Below are 17,321 nucleotides of genomic sequence, written 5' to 3' on the forward strand. Positions count from 1 at the left end.
TGGATATCGGACAACCGTTTACAATATCAGCTAGCATGAGGACCAGGAAGGGAAGTTGGGTGTTTAGCAATTTAGTTGGGGTCGAGAGAGCAGGAGGTGGGGCTTATGGACAAGATATGCTCACAGAGGGCATGAGGCCAGCTAAGAGAGAAACTAGAGCAAGATGTGGGCTCGATGCTGGGGCAGGAGGAGTCTGGGGAGGTTTGGCTTGGTGTACAAGAGGAAAAGCAGCAGCAGCAGCAGCTGAACGGATGGTCTCAAGCTGAATGGTGATGGAGCCCATGAGCTTCTTGCATTTGTTGGAGGTAAGGTTGGAGGGAGCACGGTAGAGGGGTTTAAGGAGACTTTTAGTAGTGAAGAAAATAAGCTTTGCTCTTCAGGATGATCCTGGAATAGTGTGCAGTTTTGGCAGAGAACTGGTGCTTGATGTGGTTCAGCCTGATTTAGTGATGAATGGATAGACAGTTGTGTGCCAGATAAACTTAAGTCTGCTCCCTTGGATTTAAGGTAGTGAAGATGGGTACCATACCATGGGAATCGACCAGCATGGGAGAGAGTAAAGGTTTTACTGGGGACAAGGGCACCGGAGATGAATGTGAAGGGGTGGTTAAGCAGATTGACAGCTGCAGAAGTATTGTGATGAATAGAGGGCAAAGACTAGACAATTGGGATTTAAGAACTGCAGTTGAAATGATTTGGGAAAGAGTTTTTCCAAGGACGCACACAAGGAAGTGGGGTTTAAAACAGGTTGAGGATGGTGAGGGAGACAAGGATGTATTTGTCTAAACTATATACTGAATCTATGATCTCTGTGTAATCCGGTGATTTTGTGCTATCAGTTTGCTGGAATAAACTTTAAAATATGGATGAGTTCTCTCAATGAGTTAAGATATTCTCCAGTGTTCAATCCCAGCCTATGCTGAATTAGTTCATCTCCTGTCAGTGATAGGGATAGTTCAATTGGTCCCAGTGCCTTGCAATGAGGGATGATGGGAAAATGGCCATTGGTTCTGTTCTTGATCACTACAGCGTGATTACTGTTGGAACATGCAGATGTGTTCATATCTGGTGAGGATTGTACTAGGATCAGTTCTGCTGCTCTCCTTGATTAAATACTCTGCTGACAATTGCTGTGTAGGCTTGCACATGAATAACGCCTCTTGGAGAAAGTAACAGAGGGTTGCAAGTGGAATCACACCCCAGGATGGGTCTACATCTGCAGGAATGTAGGGAATAAAATTGGAAGAAAATAATGATTAAATGCACTCTATTGAGTTCATTGTGTAATAAAATAATGACACTGGATCCCAGACTATAGCCTGATTTTCTGGAGTCCGATGCCTCCGGAGTGGCTGTTGGGTTGGTCTGAGGTTTTGGACCTTACAGTTTGCTATGAATCTGCTCTAGGATTGATGGGCTCAGCTCCCACTATTCGTATTATTGGAGCAGCTCATTGAGGACAGAAACTGGCTCAAGGGTTTCCAAGCAAACAACAAATTGATATTTTTAGAAAATCAGCAAAAAAATTCTACTGGAGATATTACTTTTTCTGTCATGTATTTAACTGTCACTGTAACCCATGTATAAACTGACCTAAGTTGTACACTGTGAGAACATTGACCACTAGGTGGTGAACTTGTGGGAGACACTCCGAACCTGGACTTTCAGGTATAAAAGGGGAAACTCCACCCACCTTCATCACTTCAGTGCTGGAATAAGGGTTGCTGGTCACAGAGTGACCTTCTCTCAAGTATGGGCCTCGTGTGCATTTATACTGTGTAGTAAGAACATACTATTGGCGACGAGAAACTGGGATTTAAATCACACGAGCATGGCCACTAGCAGCATAGACGAGAGGTACTGTGTTGGTGATGATTGCAACAATTTTATTGAGAAACTAAGGAATGGCTGGGACAGGATTCGGCCGACAAACGCAGGGCTCATCGTCTGATGGTTTGTGGATCCAGGACGTACTCCCTGATGAAGGACCTTCTAGCGACAGAGAAGCCGGCGGACAAGATTTTTGAAGAGCTCAGTAAGTTGATCGGGGAACACTTTAAACTGGCGAGCAGCATGCACGTGGAGAGACACCGGTTTTACAGGCGCCGGCGGCGAGAAGGGCAAAGCGTTCCAGACTTAGTGGCAGACCTCCGGCGACTGGCAAGCCTATGTAAGTTCCCAGGTGCATGAAGAGCGGAGATGCTGCAAGACTTTTTTATTGAGGGCATCGGGCACGCTGGGGTCTTCAGGAAACTGACTGAGACCAAAGACTTGACCCTGGAAACGGCGGCTTTGATGGCCCAGACATTTATCTCAGGGGAGGAAGAGACCAGAATGATGTTTGACAAAAATCTTGGTTTAAATGCAGCAAATGGACAGGGAGTCAACATTGTTAACACAGCACAGTTCTCCAGGCAGACAGTGGCAATCGGACATGCCCGAGCATGTAGTCGAACCCAAAGGGGGAATTCAACAGAGACAATGGCTAGCTGAACAGCGATTCATGCCATCGCAAGGGACAATGCGGCCAGTAATGGGGCCATCAACACCTGTCAAAGGTGTGCTTAAGGACAGTTACTCGAGACAGTCAGAGATGATCGACTGGTAATGGACCTTTTGTTTCCAACAACGGCTCATGTTGGAGGTGTGGAGGCAAACACACAGCCAGAGCTGGCAGATATCAGCAATATACCTGCAGAAATTACAACGTCACCGGTCACTTGGCGCGTATGTGCAGGAAGCCTGCAGCCAGGTTGATGTCCGAGGAGGACGGGGATGATGTAAGCCCTACGAGGCCAAATGGACACTGGGGGAAATCGCTGGAAGCTGAAGTTCAGCGAGTTCATGTGGAGCACATATACAGTTCCTACACCAGGACACCACCGATAATGATGAAAGTGCTCCTCAATGGCATCCCAGTATCAATGGAGCTAGACACAGGGGCCAGCCAGTCCCTGATGAGTGTCAAACAGTTCGACAAGTTGTGGGCGTCCAAGGCCAGGAGGCCAAAATTATTGCCGATTGACGCACAGCTACGGACATACACAAAGGAGATCATTCCGGTGCTAGGCAGCGCCACAGTAGTCGTGACCCACAAAGATTCAGAGAACAGGTTGCCACTCTGGATTGTCCTGGGGGACGGTCCCGTACTGCTGGGGAGGAGTTGGCTGGCTATCATGAACTGGAAATGGGGCGATGTCAATGCAATTTCCTCTGTGGAGCGAGTATCATGCTCACAGGTCCTGGACAAATTTGACTCACTATTTCAACCAGGCATTGGCACTTTCATGGGGACAAAGGTAGTGATTCACATAAACCCGGACGCTAGGCCAGTACACCACAAGGCCAGAGCGGTGCCGTACGTGATGCTGGAAAAGATAGAAGGCGAATTGGACCGCCTGCTGAGGGAAGGCATCATCTCGCCAGTCGAATTCAGTGACTGGGTGAGCCCGATTGTGCCAGTGCACAAGGCGGATGGGTCGGTCAGGATATGTGGTGATTACAAGGCCACCATCAATCGGGTGTCACTCCAAGACCAGTACCCGCTACCGAGAATGGAGGACCTCTTTGCGATGCTATCCGGTGGCAAACCTTTTCCAAAATTGGACCTGACCTCAGCTTACATGACCCAGGAGCTGGCGAGTGAGTTGAAGAAGCTGACCACCATCATGACACACAAGGGGTTGTTTGCGTACAACAGATGTCCGTTCAGGATTTGCTCGGCCGCTGTGATCTTTCAACGAAATATGGAAAATCTCCTCAAGTCGATTCCCAGGACGGTGGTTTTTCAAGACGACATCAGCATCACAACCCATGATGAGGAAGAACACCTCCGCAACTTGGAGGAGGTGCTACGCAGACTGGACTGGGTAGGTCTGCGACTGAAAAAGGCGAAGTGTGTCTTCCTAGCTCCAGAGGTAGAATTCCTGGGGATGAGAGTAGCAGCAGACGGGATCAGACCGACTGCGTCCAAAACAGAAGCGATCCAGAGAGCACCCAAACCCCGTAACACGACAGAGCTGTGTTCGTTCCTGGGGCTCCTGAACTATTTCGGTAACTTTCTTCCCAAATTGAGCACGCTGTTAGTCGCTACACATGCTCCTATGCAAAGGTCGCGAATGGGTCTGGGGGGACAGTCAGGAAAGGGCTTTTGATAGAGCACGAAATTTGTTATGCTCCAACAATCTGTTAACGTTATATGACCCATGTAAGAAACTTGTTTTAACGTGCGACGCGTCGTCCTATGGGGTCGGGTGTGTGTTGCAGCATATTAATGCCAAGGTTCAGTTACAGCCGGTAGCTTATGCCTCCAGAAGTCTGTCCCAGGCAGAAAGGGGCTACGGGATGGTAGAAAAGGAAGCGATAGCATGTGTATATGCCGTAAAAAAAAAAGCACCAGTACCTGTTTAGCAGGAAATTTGAGCTGGAGACAGATCACAAACCCCTAACGTCCCTTTTGGCCGACAACAAGGCCATAAATGCAAATGCATCGGCCCGCATACAGAGGTGGGCACTCACGTTAGCCGCCTATGACTATACAATTTGGCACAGACCAGGCACTGAAAACTGCGCCGATGCACTCAGCAGGCTCCCACTCGTCATCACCGAGGGGGCAACCGAGCATGCTGCTGAGATGGTCATGGCTGTGGAAGCTTTTGAAAGCGAAGGCTCACCCGTGACAGCCCGTCAGATCAAAGTCTGGACAAATAGAGACCCGCTATTGTCTTTAGTTAAGAAATGTGTCCTGAATGGGGACTGGGCAGCCACGTACAGGGCATGCCCTGAGGAATTTAAACCATTTCACAGGCGCAAGGATGAACTCTCGATTCAGGCCGATTGCCTACTATGGGGAAACAGAGTAGTCATGCCCCAGATGGGCAGAGAAGCATTCATCCAAGAACTCCTCAATGAACACCCGGGCATTGTCATGATGAAGGCAATTGCCAGGTCACACGTTTGGTGGCCAGGGATAGATGCAGACCTGGAACTTTGTGTTCGCAGGTGCAACATATGTGCCCAGCTGGGCAATGCGCCCAGGGAAGCCCCCCTTAGCCCCGCCAAGCCATGGTCACGCATCCATGTGGACTACGCAGGTCCTTTCATGGGAAAAATGTTTTTGGTTGTAGTAGACGCCTACTCCAAATGGATCGAGTGTGACATTCTCAATTCAAGCACATCCTCTGCCACGGTAGAAAGTCTACGGGCAATGTTTGCCGCCCATGGTCTACCGGACACCTTGGTCAGCGACAATGGCCCGTGCTTTACAAGCATTGAATTCCAGGACTTCATGGCAGGAAATGGTATCAACCATGTCAGAACGGCACCGTTCAAGCCAGCCTTAAACGGCCAGGCGGAACGACCAGTGCAGATAATCAAACAGGGGATGTTCAGAATCCAAGGGGGTTCCCTACAAAGCCGCTTATCACGCCTCCTGTTGGCCAATAGATCCCGACCACACTCACTCACAGGGGTCACATCCGCAGAGCTGCTAATGAAAAAGATGCTCAAAACCAGGTTATTCCTTATACACCCCACCATGAAAGAAATTGTTGAGAGCAGGCGCCAGTCACAATGTGACTACCATGACGGGAATGCGAGGGCGTGATGTATTGATGTCAATGACCCTGTCTTTGTCTTAACTACGCTGCAGGGCCTAAATGGCTCGCAAGCATTATGATTGCCAAAGAGGGGAATAGGATTCTGGTAGTTAAACTGACCAATGGACAAATCTGCCGCAAACACATGGATCAAACAGAAAGGAGGTTTAGCAACCCCATGGAAGAAACAGTGGAAGAATACGATGTAGAGTTCACTCCTCCACAGGTGACCGAACACCAGAACCAAGCGAAGGAGAGCCCAGTCACTGTGGGCAGTCCGGACAGGCCTGAGGCACCGCAAATAGCAGACACTCAGGCCAGGGCCCCAACTCAGGTGCTCTACAAGGGAGCGTAAACCACCAGAGAGACTTAACCTGTGATCCCAATAAGACTTTGGGGGGGAGGTGATGTCATGTATTCAACTGTCATTGTAACCCATGTGTAAACTGACCTAAGTTTTACACTGTGAGAACATTGACCACTAGGTGGTGAACTTGTGGGAGACACTCCTAACCTGGACTTTCAGGTCTAAAAGGGGAAGCTCCACCCACCTTCATCACTTCAGTGCTGAATAAAGGTTACTGGTCACAGAGTGATCTTCTCTCAGGTATGGGCCTCGTGTGCATTTATACTGTATAGTAAGGACATATTATTTTCCAGAAAAAAATGTTGGAGTAGTTTGAACAAAAAGTTATCCCGAAACTTTACCTCCCCCGTAACCACAAAAACTGGAACTTGTGGAGCTGTTATGAGTTGACTTGTAAAAACAATGTTTAGCTGTGGTTCCAAGTACAAATCATTATTCATTGTACTAAAGTGTTAATCATTGTACCATTCCTGATGCTGAATTTAAAGCTTAGGATTTTCTTTAGTTTTTTTTTCCCCCTGGATTATTCCATATCTAGTGGTGTGTCCAGGTATTCACCTGGAATTTAAAATGTTAAATAAGTTGAATGTTCTGCCTTTATTTGGTTTGTGTGTGCCTTTCTGCTTCTGGAATTTTTTTGGCATCAGTGAAATAATGAATTGTCTTATTTGTTTCAAAACTAGAGGTTCTGACTTGCATTTTGTTCAATTAGCTTTCATAGTGTCACAATTAATACAGAATCCTTTGTTTTATTTATACTACTGATGTATTTTAGTAGTGGGGAAGGTACTCACCCTAACTCGACCTGCTAGTAGAATTTCCCACATTGACGCTGTACCTGTAAATAAATACAGCTGTGCTTTTTATAGCTGACTTAAAACAGTGACATTAAGGATGTGATTAAACCTGATCCACAGATTTTCTGTTCTCCATTTGCTCTATTTTCTTGCCTTTTCCTTAGCTCTCCTGCAGTCTTAGCAGTTTACATGTCCTTGAAAAGGGAAAAAAATGCTTGCATTTATATTGTGCCTTTCATGACCACCAGACGTCCCAAAGTGCTTTACAGCCAATGAAGTACTCTTGAAGTGTAGTCACTGTTGTAATTCAGGAAACATAGCAACCGATTTGTCGTGCTGCACGCTCCCACAAATAGCAAAATGATAATGACCAGAGAATCTGTTTTAGTGATGTTGATTGAGGGATATAAGAATGTAAGAACATAAGAATTAGGAGCAAGAATAGGTCATTCGGCCACTCAAGTCTGCTCAGCCATTCAATAAGATCATGGCTGATCTTCAACCTCAACTCCACTTTCCTGCCTGATCCCTATATCTTTTGATTCCCCAAGAGTCCAAAAATCTATCTATGTCGGCCTTGAATATACTCTGACTCAGCGCTAACCCTTTGGGGTAATCCCAAAGAATTCCAAAGATTCACAACCCTCTGAATGAAGAAATTCCTCCATATCTCAGTCTTAAATGGCCGACCCCTTATCCTGAGACTATGCCCCTTAGTTCTAGACTCTCCAGCCAGGGGAAACAACCACACAGCATTCACCTGGTCAATCCCCCTCAGAATCTTGTATGTCTCAATGAGATCACCTCTCATTCTTCTGAACTCCAGAGAGTATAGGCCCAATCTCGCCTCATAAGCCAACACTCTCATCCAAGGGATCAATCTAGTGACCCTACATTGCACTGCGTCTAATGCATGTATGTCCTTTCTCAGATAAGGAGACCAAAACTGTACACAGTACTCCAGGTGTGGTCTCACCAAAGCCCTGTGGGAAGACTTCTTTACTCTTGTATTCCAACCCCCATGCAATGAAAGCCAACATGGCATTTGCCTTTCTAATTGCTTGCTGTACCTGCATCATCATCATCATAGGCAGTCCCTCAGAATTGAGGAAGACTTATTTCCACTCCTAAAGTGAGTCCTTTGGCAGCTGAAGAGTCCAATGCGAGAGCCACAGACTCCTTCACAGGAAGGGGGGGAGGGGGGAGGGGGGTGGGACTGATTTGCCGTGCACTCCTTCCGCTGCCTGCGCCTGACCTCTTCACGCTCTCTGCATTGAGATTCGAAGAGCTCAACGCCCTCCCGGATACACTTTCTCCATCTAGGGCGGTCTTCAGCCAAGGACTCTCAGGTGTCAGTGGTGATGTCGCACTTTACCAGGGAGGCTTTGAGGGCATCCTTGCAATGTTTCTGCTGCCCACCGTTGGCTCATTTGCCGTGAAGGAGCTCCGCATAGAGCAATTGCCTCGTGTCTGACATGCGAACAATGTGGCCTGCCCAGCGAAGCTGATCAATTGTGGTCAGTGCTTCAATGCTGGGGATGTTAGCCTGGGCGAGGACACTGATGTTGGTGTGCCTGTCCTCCCAGGGGATTTGCAGGATTTTGCGGAGACATCATTGGTGATATATCTCCAGCGACTTGAGGTATCTTCTGTACATCGTCCATGCCTCTGATCCATACAGGAGGGTGGGTATTACTACAGCCCTGTAGACCATGAGCTTGGTGGTAGATTTGAGTGCCTGGTCTTCGAACACACTTTTCCTCAGGTGGCAGAAGGCTGCACTGGCGCACTGGAGGCGATGTTGAATCTCATCATCAATGTCTGCCTTTGTTGATAAGAGGCTCCTGAGATATGGGAAATGGTCCATGTTGTTGAGGGCCGCGCCGTGAATCTTGAGACTGGGGGGCAGTGCTGTGCGGTAAGGACAGGCTGGTGGAGGACCTTTGTCTTGTGGATGTTAAGCGTAAGGCTCATGCTTTCATATGCCTCGGTGAATACATTGACTATATCCTGGAGTTCAGCCTCAGAATGTGCGCAGATGCAGGCGTCGTCCGCGTACTGCAGTTCAACAACAGAGGTTGGGGTGATCTTGGACCTGGCCTGGAGGCGGCGTAGGTTAAACAGCTTCCCACTGGTTCTGTAGTTTAGTTCCACTCCAGCGGAGAGCTTGTTGACTGTGAGGTGGAGCATGGCAGCGAGGAAGATTGAGAAGAGGGTTGGAGTGATGACGCAGCCCTGTTTGACCCCGGTCCGGACGTGGATTGGGTTTGTAATGGATCCGTTGGTAAGGATCACGGTCTGCATGTCGTCGTGGAGCAGGCGAAGGATGTTGACAAACTTTTGGGGGCAAACAAAACAGAGGAGGATGCTCCATAGGCCCTCACGATTGACAGTGTCAAAGACTTTTGTAAGATCGAAAAAAGCCATGTATAAGTGCTGGTGCTGTTCCCTGCATTTTTCCTGCAGCTATTGCGCTGCAAAGGTCATGTCCGTTGTGCCCCGTAGGGGACGAAATCCGCATTGTGACTCCGGGAGGAGCTCCTCGGCCACAGGGAGAAGACGGTTAAGGAGAACTCTAGCGACAATCTTCCCAGTGGTTGATAGAAGGGAGATTCCCCTGCAGTTTTTTTTTCTCATTCTTGTCAGATCAACTCCAGCGCCAAAGATCACTTTGCGCTATTTACACTTGATCTTAGCCGAAAGGCCGAGAGGGGAAGCTGCAGCGTTCCTGGAAACATACCAGGTCGGTGCGTGGAGTGGACGGAGCACGCCCCTGTTCCATCTCCCTGTTCCAAAAAACAATTCAATATTTGGTCCCCATAGGGGATATTAAACTGATAAGAACAGATACGACACTTGATCTTAGCCAAAAGGCCTAGAGTCCAAGCACCATTCCTGGAAGTATTGCAATACCAGGTTCGTGCCATGGAGGTGGATGGGTCAGCAACCCCACCCACCTCTTATTTCCAAAAAGCATAGGAGAACCACCTTCCTGATCCAGGGAGAACCACGTTGGGGTCATGGTTACTCCCCTGTCAGGTCAGCTACGCATGATCTTAGCCAAAAGGCCGAGAAGCGATTCCCCTGCAGTTTTTTTATTTTTATTTTTTTTTTTTTTTATTTTTTTATTTTTTCGTAGCCAATCTTTCCAATTCTTTGTCAGATCACAAACGCCAGAGGTCACCTTGCACACATCAAGGATCACCCTGCGCTAATGCTCTTAGCCAAAAGGCCTAGAGCCCAAGCACCGTTCCTGGAAGTACTGCAATACCAGGTTCGTGCCATGGAGGTGGATGGGTCAGCAACCCCACCCACCTCCTATTTCCAAAAAGCATAGGAGAATCACCTTCCTGATCCAGGGAGAACCACGTTGGGGATCATGGTTACTCCCCTGTCAGGTCAGTTACGCATGATCTTAGCCAAAAGGCCGAGAAGCGATTCCCCTGCAGTTGCCGCAGTTGGACTTGTCCCCTTTTTTAAAGATGTTGACGATCACTGCATCTCTGAGATCTCCCTGCATGCTCTCCTCCCTTCAAATGAGAACGATGAGGTCATATATCCCCGCCAACAACGCCTCTCTGTCATACTTTAGCGCCTCAGCAGGAATTCCATCCGCACCTGTAGCCTTGTTATTCTTGAGCTGTTTAATGGTTTTGCTTACCTCGTGCAGCGTTGGGGTTTCACTGAAGTGGTGGTGGGTCGCATGTGTGGGATGGAGTTAAGAACACTGAAGTCAAAGGCAGCGTCTCAATTGAGGAGATCTTCAAAATGCTCCTTCCAGCGGTCCCTGACAGCCTCGGTGTCCTTGATGAGTGTTTCCCCGATCTTGGCCAGGAGTGGGGTGGGGTCTTGGGAGTTTGGACCGTAGGTGGCCTCGCAATGAAGAATCCTCGCATATTGTGGCTGTCGGCCAGTTGTAGTATCTCCTGTGCTTTCTCCATCCACCACCTGTTCTTTAGGTCCCGGGTCTTTTGTTGGACCTCAGCCTTGAGCCGTCTGTAACGTTGCTTTGCAGCTCCCGAGTTGGGTTGTTGCTTGAGGCTCAGAAATGCTCTGCGCTTACGATCTATTAGTTCTTGAATCTCCTGATCATTTCCATCAAAACAGTCCTGGTGTTTTCTGGTTGAGTAACCAAGTGTCTCTTCACAGGCACGGGTTATGGAGACCTGGAGGGCAGACCAAGCGCTGTGGGCATTCAGCATCTCAGGGTCATCAAGGCACGCTAGATTAGCTGTGAGGCGCTGGCTGTATAGGGCTCTCTTAGCTGGGTCTTTAAGTGCCCCGGCATTAACTTTTTTGCAGCACTGCTTCTGCTGTTCCCTCTGCTTTGGGGCTATGTTTATATTGATGATGGATTGGATTAGGCGATGGTCCGTCCAGCAGTTGTCAGCTCCTGTCATGCTAACTCTGTGTTGCCTATACGAGGACACAGAAATCTCTCTCAACACCAACATTTAATAGTTTCTCACCATTTAAAAAATATTGGCCAGAACACCGGAGATAACTCCCCTGCTATTTTTCAAATTAGTGCCTTAGGATCTTTTACATCCACTTGAGAGAGCAGATGGGGCCTCAGTTTAACGTCTCATCTGAAAGACGGCACCTCCAACAGTGTAACACTCCCTCAGTAGATAAAGGTACGCGGAGTCAGAGGAAATATATTAGCATGAATAGAGAATTGGCTGGCTAACAGAAAGCAGAGAGTTGGGATAAATGGGTCCTTTTCGGGTTGGAAATCGGTGGTTAGTGGTGTGCCACAGGGATCGGTGCTGGGAACACAACTGTTTACAATATACATAGATGACCTGGAAGAGGGGACAGAGTGTAGTGCAACAAAATTTGCAGATGACACAAAGATTAGTGGGAAAGCGGGATGTGTAGAGGACACAGAGAGGCTGCAAAGAGATTTAGATAGGTTAAGCGAATGGGCTAAGGTTTGGCAGATGGAATACAATGTCGGAAAATGTGAGGTATCCACCTTGGAAAAAAAAACAGTAAAAGGGAATATTATTTGAATGGGGAGAAATTACAACATGCTGCGGTACAGAGGGACCTGGGGGTCCTTGTGCATGAATCCCAAAAAGTTAGTTTGCAGGTGCAGCAGGTAATCAGGAAGGCGAATGGAATGTTGGCCTTCATTGCGAGAGGGATGGAGTACAAAAGCAGGGAGGTCCTGCTACAACTGTACAGGGTATTGGTGAGGCCGCACCTGGAGTACTGCGTGCAGTTTTGGTCACCTTACTTAAGGAAGGATATACTAGCTTTGGAGGGGGTACAGAGACGATTCACTCAGCTGATTCCGGAGATGAGGGGGTTACCTTATGATGATAGATTGAGTCGACTGGGTCTTTACTCGTTGGAGTTCAGAAGGATGAGGGGTGATCTTATAGAAACATTAAAATAATGATAGGGATAGACAAGATAGAGGCAGAGAGGTTGTTTCCACAGGTTGGGGAGACTAGAACTAGGGGGCACAGCTTCAAAATACGGGGGAGCCAATTTAAAACCGAGTTGAGAAGGAATTTCTTCTCCCAGAGGGTTGTGAATCTGTGGAATTCTCTGCCCAGGGAAGCAGTTGAGGCTAGCTCATTGAATGTATTCAAGTCACAGATAGATAGATTTTTAACCAATAAGGGAATTAAGGGTTATGGGGAGCAGGCGGGTAAGTGGAGCTGAGTCCACGGCCAGATCAGCCATGATCTTGTTGAGTGGCGGAGCAGGCTCAAGGGGCTAGATGGCCTACTCCTGTTCTTAATTCTTATGTCTTATGTAAGTACTGCACTGGAGTGTCAGCCTAGATTTTTGTGCTCAAGTTTCTGGTTTCTTTAACATCATGATTTTCTTTCATTGTTGGATAATTCTAGTCAAGTAATGAAAAGAACAATAATTTCACTGACACTTCCTCTCTGCATTTGTTCATTAATATGCTTATTCATTTTTTGGTTCTGATGAATGGCACAGATTTGAAATGTTTCTGTTCTCTCCACACATACTAATTGCCCTGCTGTGTGTTTCCAGCTTTTGCTGTTTTTGTTGCACTGAAACGGTCTGAGAATGGTTGTTGCCGTGTATAGTTCACAGGGTCACAGGTTACAGTTCACATCTGGCAACACCCAAGGTATAACCATAGGCTGCATAATCCTACCCTCTGCCTGTGTGTAAGTACTTCAAAACATTAGGAAAAAACAGACACCCTCAGCACTTTTTAGAAAGGTTTCACACTACATGGGAATAATATCCAAGCAGTGCCAAGCACAAGTGAGGTGAGGATTTCTCAACTTAATTTCCCAGAGTCATATCAGGACCGAATGCTACAGCAATGCAAAAGTGGCAGCACAGCTACATCATAAGTTGGTAAGCCAAGTAATGCTTGAATTCAGTCTATCCTGGCTTGTTTTCCAAATATGGCGTAAACTGTAAATGCTGTAAATTTTAAACACTTTGAATCAAAATATGATAGTATATGTGTGAGTAAAAGAAATTGAAATTTCAAAAGTGCAAAATTGGAAATGGAAACAGAATCAATGGTAGCACTTCCACCCCGTCCCTGCACAGATCAGGGATCAGATCTAAATCACTCAGTACACTCCCACCCAGAAGATGCTACATTTCCCACATCATGGCTCAAATCTTTTTGAATTACCACACGGGAAGAAGGGATGGATTGCACCAATCCTTGCCTCTGCTCTGAGATAGTTTTGTTGGGGCGGAGGTTCAGGAGAAATGTATCAGTCCTGCCTCTCCTCCATCTGAACATACTTGGCGGGTGGGGGCATCTGTTATGCTGCCAAAGTGGCACCTCCTCTCCCTGTTATTGCAGCAGGCCGGGGCCATTAGAGGGAGCAGAATGCAGCGGCCCGGTCCGGAAATCGACGCTGTCCCAGCCTACAAGAGCATCAGCAGGCCAGGGCCATTAAAGGGAGCAGCGCACGGTGGCATACCACTGCAGGGAGCAGCGCATGCTGCTGCAGGAGGGCGACGGCTTACTGCAGTGCAAGCAGGTACAGCACGAGTGGTGAGGTCAGGGCGAAGGAGTGGCAAGAGTTCATAGAGGGATGTGATCGGGATCCAGAAGAGGCGATGGCCCAGGGGCAGCACGGGCCAGCCCACACTGCGATATGTGTGCGCACTAGGTCCGTGCAGCAGAACTGGTCTCCAGTCGTCTTGGTTAATCCTTGCCACTGGACCAAGACCTAGCTCTGTCAAGGGTGCAATGGCCACCACACGTTAAAAAAAATCCACGCACAGGCATCTTCCACCCTTCAACATGTAGTTCGAGATCTGGAATATTAGATCCTTCATTGAAACACCTGTGAACTCATCACTTTTTGTCGTGGAAGCAAGTCATCCTCGTTTCGAGGGACTGCCTATGATATTATGGTTTCTCCATTCCTCTTTGATTTTTATTTTGCTCCAGGCATTATGTGCACTTCTCTGACCCAAATACATTGTTTCTTTTTACATCTTGGCTTAATCTGAGCCAAAACTCTCATTACAATCAGTAGCTGTAGTATATATGAGGCCCCAACAATCCACATGGCTGCACGTCACCAGTGCTGAAATGTGCCCAAAATTGATCTCACCAAAATTCACGGGGTCAGGAGCAAGTGCCATGATATCCATGCCTTTAGTGGGCTAAGACCACAAGTGGGGTTCCTCCCTCTGCAGACTGGCCGGTACCCTGTGGTACTGCCCAACACAGTTCACTCCCTTCAATTTAACTGACTCTTGGTGTCTGTGTCTCTTCTCTTAAAAGCCTGACTATGGTGTCACTATTGAGAAGCCAAAACTGACTCCCACCCGTCCTGCAAGTGGATCCACCAGCCTAACTTGGTATTGACTTCTGCTGAGTTCAAATGAATTGAATTATTGCAGCAAGAATAAGAGTGAATGTCAAATTATATTTTGTTGAGTTCAGGATGTCAGGTTTCAGGCAACCTGTCTTGAAACTTAAATATGTACCTGCCAGTGCTGGTTTTCTCTGAATTGAACCCCTTTAAAGCATGCTTTAACTGAATTAACTTTCTGTGGAAAAATGGCTAAAGAATCCTGAAGCATGACAGATTTGTTACATCAACTGACCTAAGGCGGCTTGAAAGAGTTTTAGTGTGAGACAGAGTCTGGCTTGCCAGAGAAATACTCATATCAGCTGCAAATGAAATGGTTGAGGCGTGTGAACTGCACCGATGCCCAGATCTCCTTTATCAGTGTGTCCTGCCTCTGTTGAGCTTTTTGTTCCCACACTTACTGATTGATCAACTCCTACTGCAGTAGTTGCACGATGCAAGCTTGTGCAATGCTCACGGCAAAAGATGTCTTTTACTTTGAAGATAGAATCCTGCCCACAAGCATATTATTTGTCAGCCGTGGCTCAATGGTTCTTTTTCTCGCCTCTGAGTCAGAAGGCTGTAGGTTCAAGTCCCACTCCAGCGACTTGAGTACAAAAATCTAAGCTGACACTCCAGTGCAGTACTGAGGGCGTGCTGCATGGTCAGAGGTGGCGTCTTTCAGATAAGACATTAAACTGAGACCTCCATCTGCTCTCTCACGTGGACGGAAAAGATCCCATGGCACAATTTCAAAGAGCAGGAGAGTTATCTGAAGTGTATTGGCCGATATTTATCTCTCAACTAACATCATTAAAACAGATTATCTGGTCATTATCACATTGCTATTTGTGGGAGCTTGCTGTGCACAAATTAACTGCCCCAATTCCTACGTCATCATAGGCAGTCCCTCGAAATCGAGGAAGACTTACTTCCACTCTAAAAGTGAGTTCTTAGGTGACTGAACAGTCCAATATAGGAATTACAGTCTCTGTCACAGATGGGACGGACAGTTGTTGAAGGAAGCTCCTTCCCAGGCCCACTTCCTCTGCCTGCGCTTGCTTTCTGCATGCTCTCGGCGATGAGACTTGAGGTGCTCAGCGCCCTGCCGGATGCTCTTCCTCGACTTAGGGCAATCTTTGGCCAGGGATTCCCAGGGTGTCGGTGGGGATGTTGCATTTTATCAAGGAGGCTTTGAGGGTGTCCTTTGCCCACATCAGGCTCGCTTGCTGTGTCGGAGTTCCGAGTAGAGCACTTGCTTTGGGAGTCTTGTGTCAGGCATGCGAACAATGTGGCCCGCCCAATGGAGCAACAACAGTAACTACACTTTAAAAAGTACATAATTGACTGTAAAGTGCTTTGGACCTTCGAGAGGTCATGAAAAGCACTATATAAATGCAATACTTTGTTCGTTTTGAACATAGAAACATAGAAAATAGGTGCAGGAGTAGGCCATTCGAGCCTGCGCTGTCATTCAATGAGTTCATGGCTGAACATGCAACTTCAGTACCCCATTCCTGCTTTCTCGCCATACCCCTTGATCCCCCTAGTAGTAAGGACTACATCTAACTCCTTTTTGAATATATTTAGTGAATTGGCCTCAACAACTTCCTGTGGTAGAGAATTCCACAGGTTCACCACTCTCTGGGTGAAGAAGTTTCTCCTCATCTCGGTCCTAAATGGCTTACCCCTTATCCTTAGACTGTGACCCCTGGTTCTGGACTTCCCCAACATTGGGAACATTCTTCCTGCATCTAACCTGTCTAAACCCGTCAGAATTTTAAACAGAGTCCTGATGCAATGTTCAAGGTATAGAAGTCAGCTGACAGGGCGATAATTGCGAAATATTGATGGGGAGTCTCCTCCTCTTAAGGAAGTCACTGCCCTTTCCAACTGCCGTCTAATCTCCAACTTCTGTTTCCCCTCTAAGGACCTAACTTATGTCATTGTCGCCCAGCTTTGTTCCACGTCCCCGTGAACTTCCAACTTTCAGTTTCATTCCCTGTTCTGCTCAGAATCACCAATAACATCCTCAGTGACTCCTATCAGACTGCTATTCCTTCTTATCCTCCTTTTCATTTATAATACAACTCTCACCACCTCAGTGAAATTAATATAAATCAACAAAAGCCAAATTGCAAAGCGATTTTTTTAAATAAAAGGAGCTTGGCTTGTTTTTAAAAGCCACACACGTGGCAGCTCCTGCATTTTGCTGTTAATGTGTTTGGGTGTTTCACCAAATAAGGAATTCCGAACCAGCGGCAGCTGCGAATCCGGCGCGTATTGCGGAGCTTTCTTTGCAAATCACAATCCGGGGCGGAGCGAGTGGAGGCCGTTCAGACCCTCCATCCTGTTCCGCAATTACAAGAAGCTGATCCACGCAACCAGCAGTTTCGGAAGCGGACCGGCGGACAGGCTGCTGCGCTGGCGCAATGTCGGTGTAATGTAGTCGCAGTCAGTGCGGCGCCCAGGACGGCGGCAGGCGTGGGAATTACGCATGCGTATAGGTGGTAGCCCGGAGTTTGACAAGGTACAGAGCAAGAATGCGCACGCGATGCAGCTGCCGGTTAGACGTTCATTTAGTACGCATGTGCAGAGAAGACGGCGAGCGCGGACTTGAGCAGGCGCGTTGTTGGAGGGAGGGGCCTGAGAGGAAAGTCAGGCCCCGCCCTCCACGGGCCCCGCCCCTCTCCGCAGCCCACCCCCAGCCTCGCTCATATCCACAGGCCCCTCC

General features: G+C 47.7%; 1 protein-coding gene and 2 pseudogenes across 2 annotated transcripts in view; 1 reads left to right on the forward strand and 2 right to left on the reverse strand.

Moving 5' to 3' along the window:
* Positions 1 to 9,473: 9,473 nt before the first annotated feature.
* On the reverse strand, positions 9,474 to 9,647 carry LOC139274230 (U2 spliceosomal RNA; annotated as a pseudogene).
* A 351-nt stretch (positions 9,648 to 9,998) lies between these two features.
* On the reverse strand, positions 9,999 to 10,200 carry LOC139274269 (U2 spliceosomal RNA; annotated as a pseudogene).
* Positions 10,201 to 16,912: 6,712 nt separating this feature from the next.
* Positions 16,913 to 17,321, forward strand: part of b3gnt2b (UDP-GlcNAc:betaGal beta-1,3-N-acetylglucosaminyltransferase 2b) — a 60,627-nt gene continuing 60,218 nt past the window's right edge. For both annotated transcript variants that reach the window (XM_070889738.1, XM_070889739.1), the window contains exon 1: positions 16,913 to 17,117. The gene's annotated coding sequence lies outside the window, so the exon portion shown is untranslated. The remainder of the gene's footprint in view (positions 17,118 to 17,321) is intronic.

This window comes from Pristiophorus japonicus, chromosome 9, assembly GCF_044704955.1.
Source record: "Pristiophorus japonicus isolate sPriJap1 chromosome 9, sPriJap1.hap1, whole genome shotgun sequence".
Classification (NCBI taxonomy): Eukaryota; Metazoa; Chordata; class Chondrichthyes; family Pristiophoridae; genus Pristiophorus; species Pristiophorus japonicus.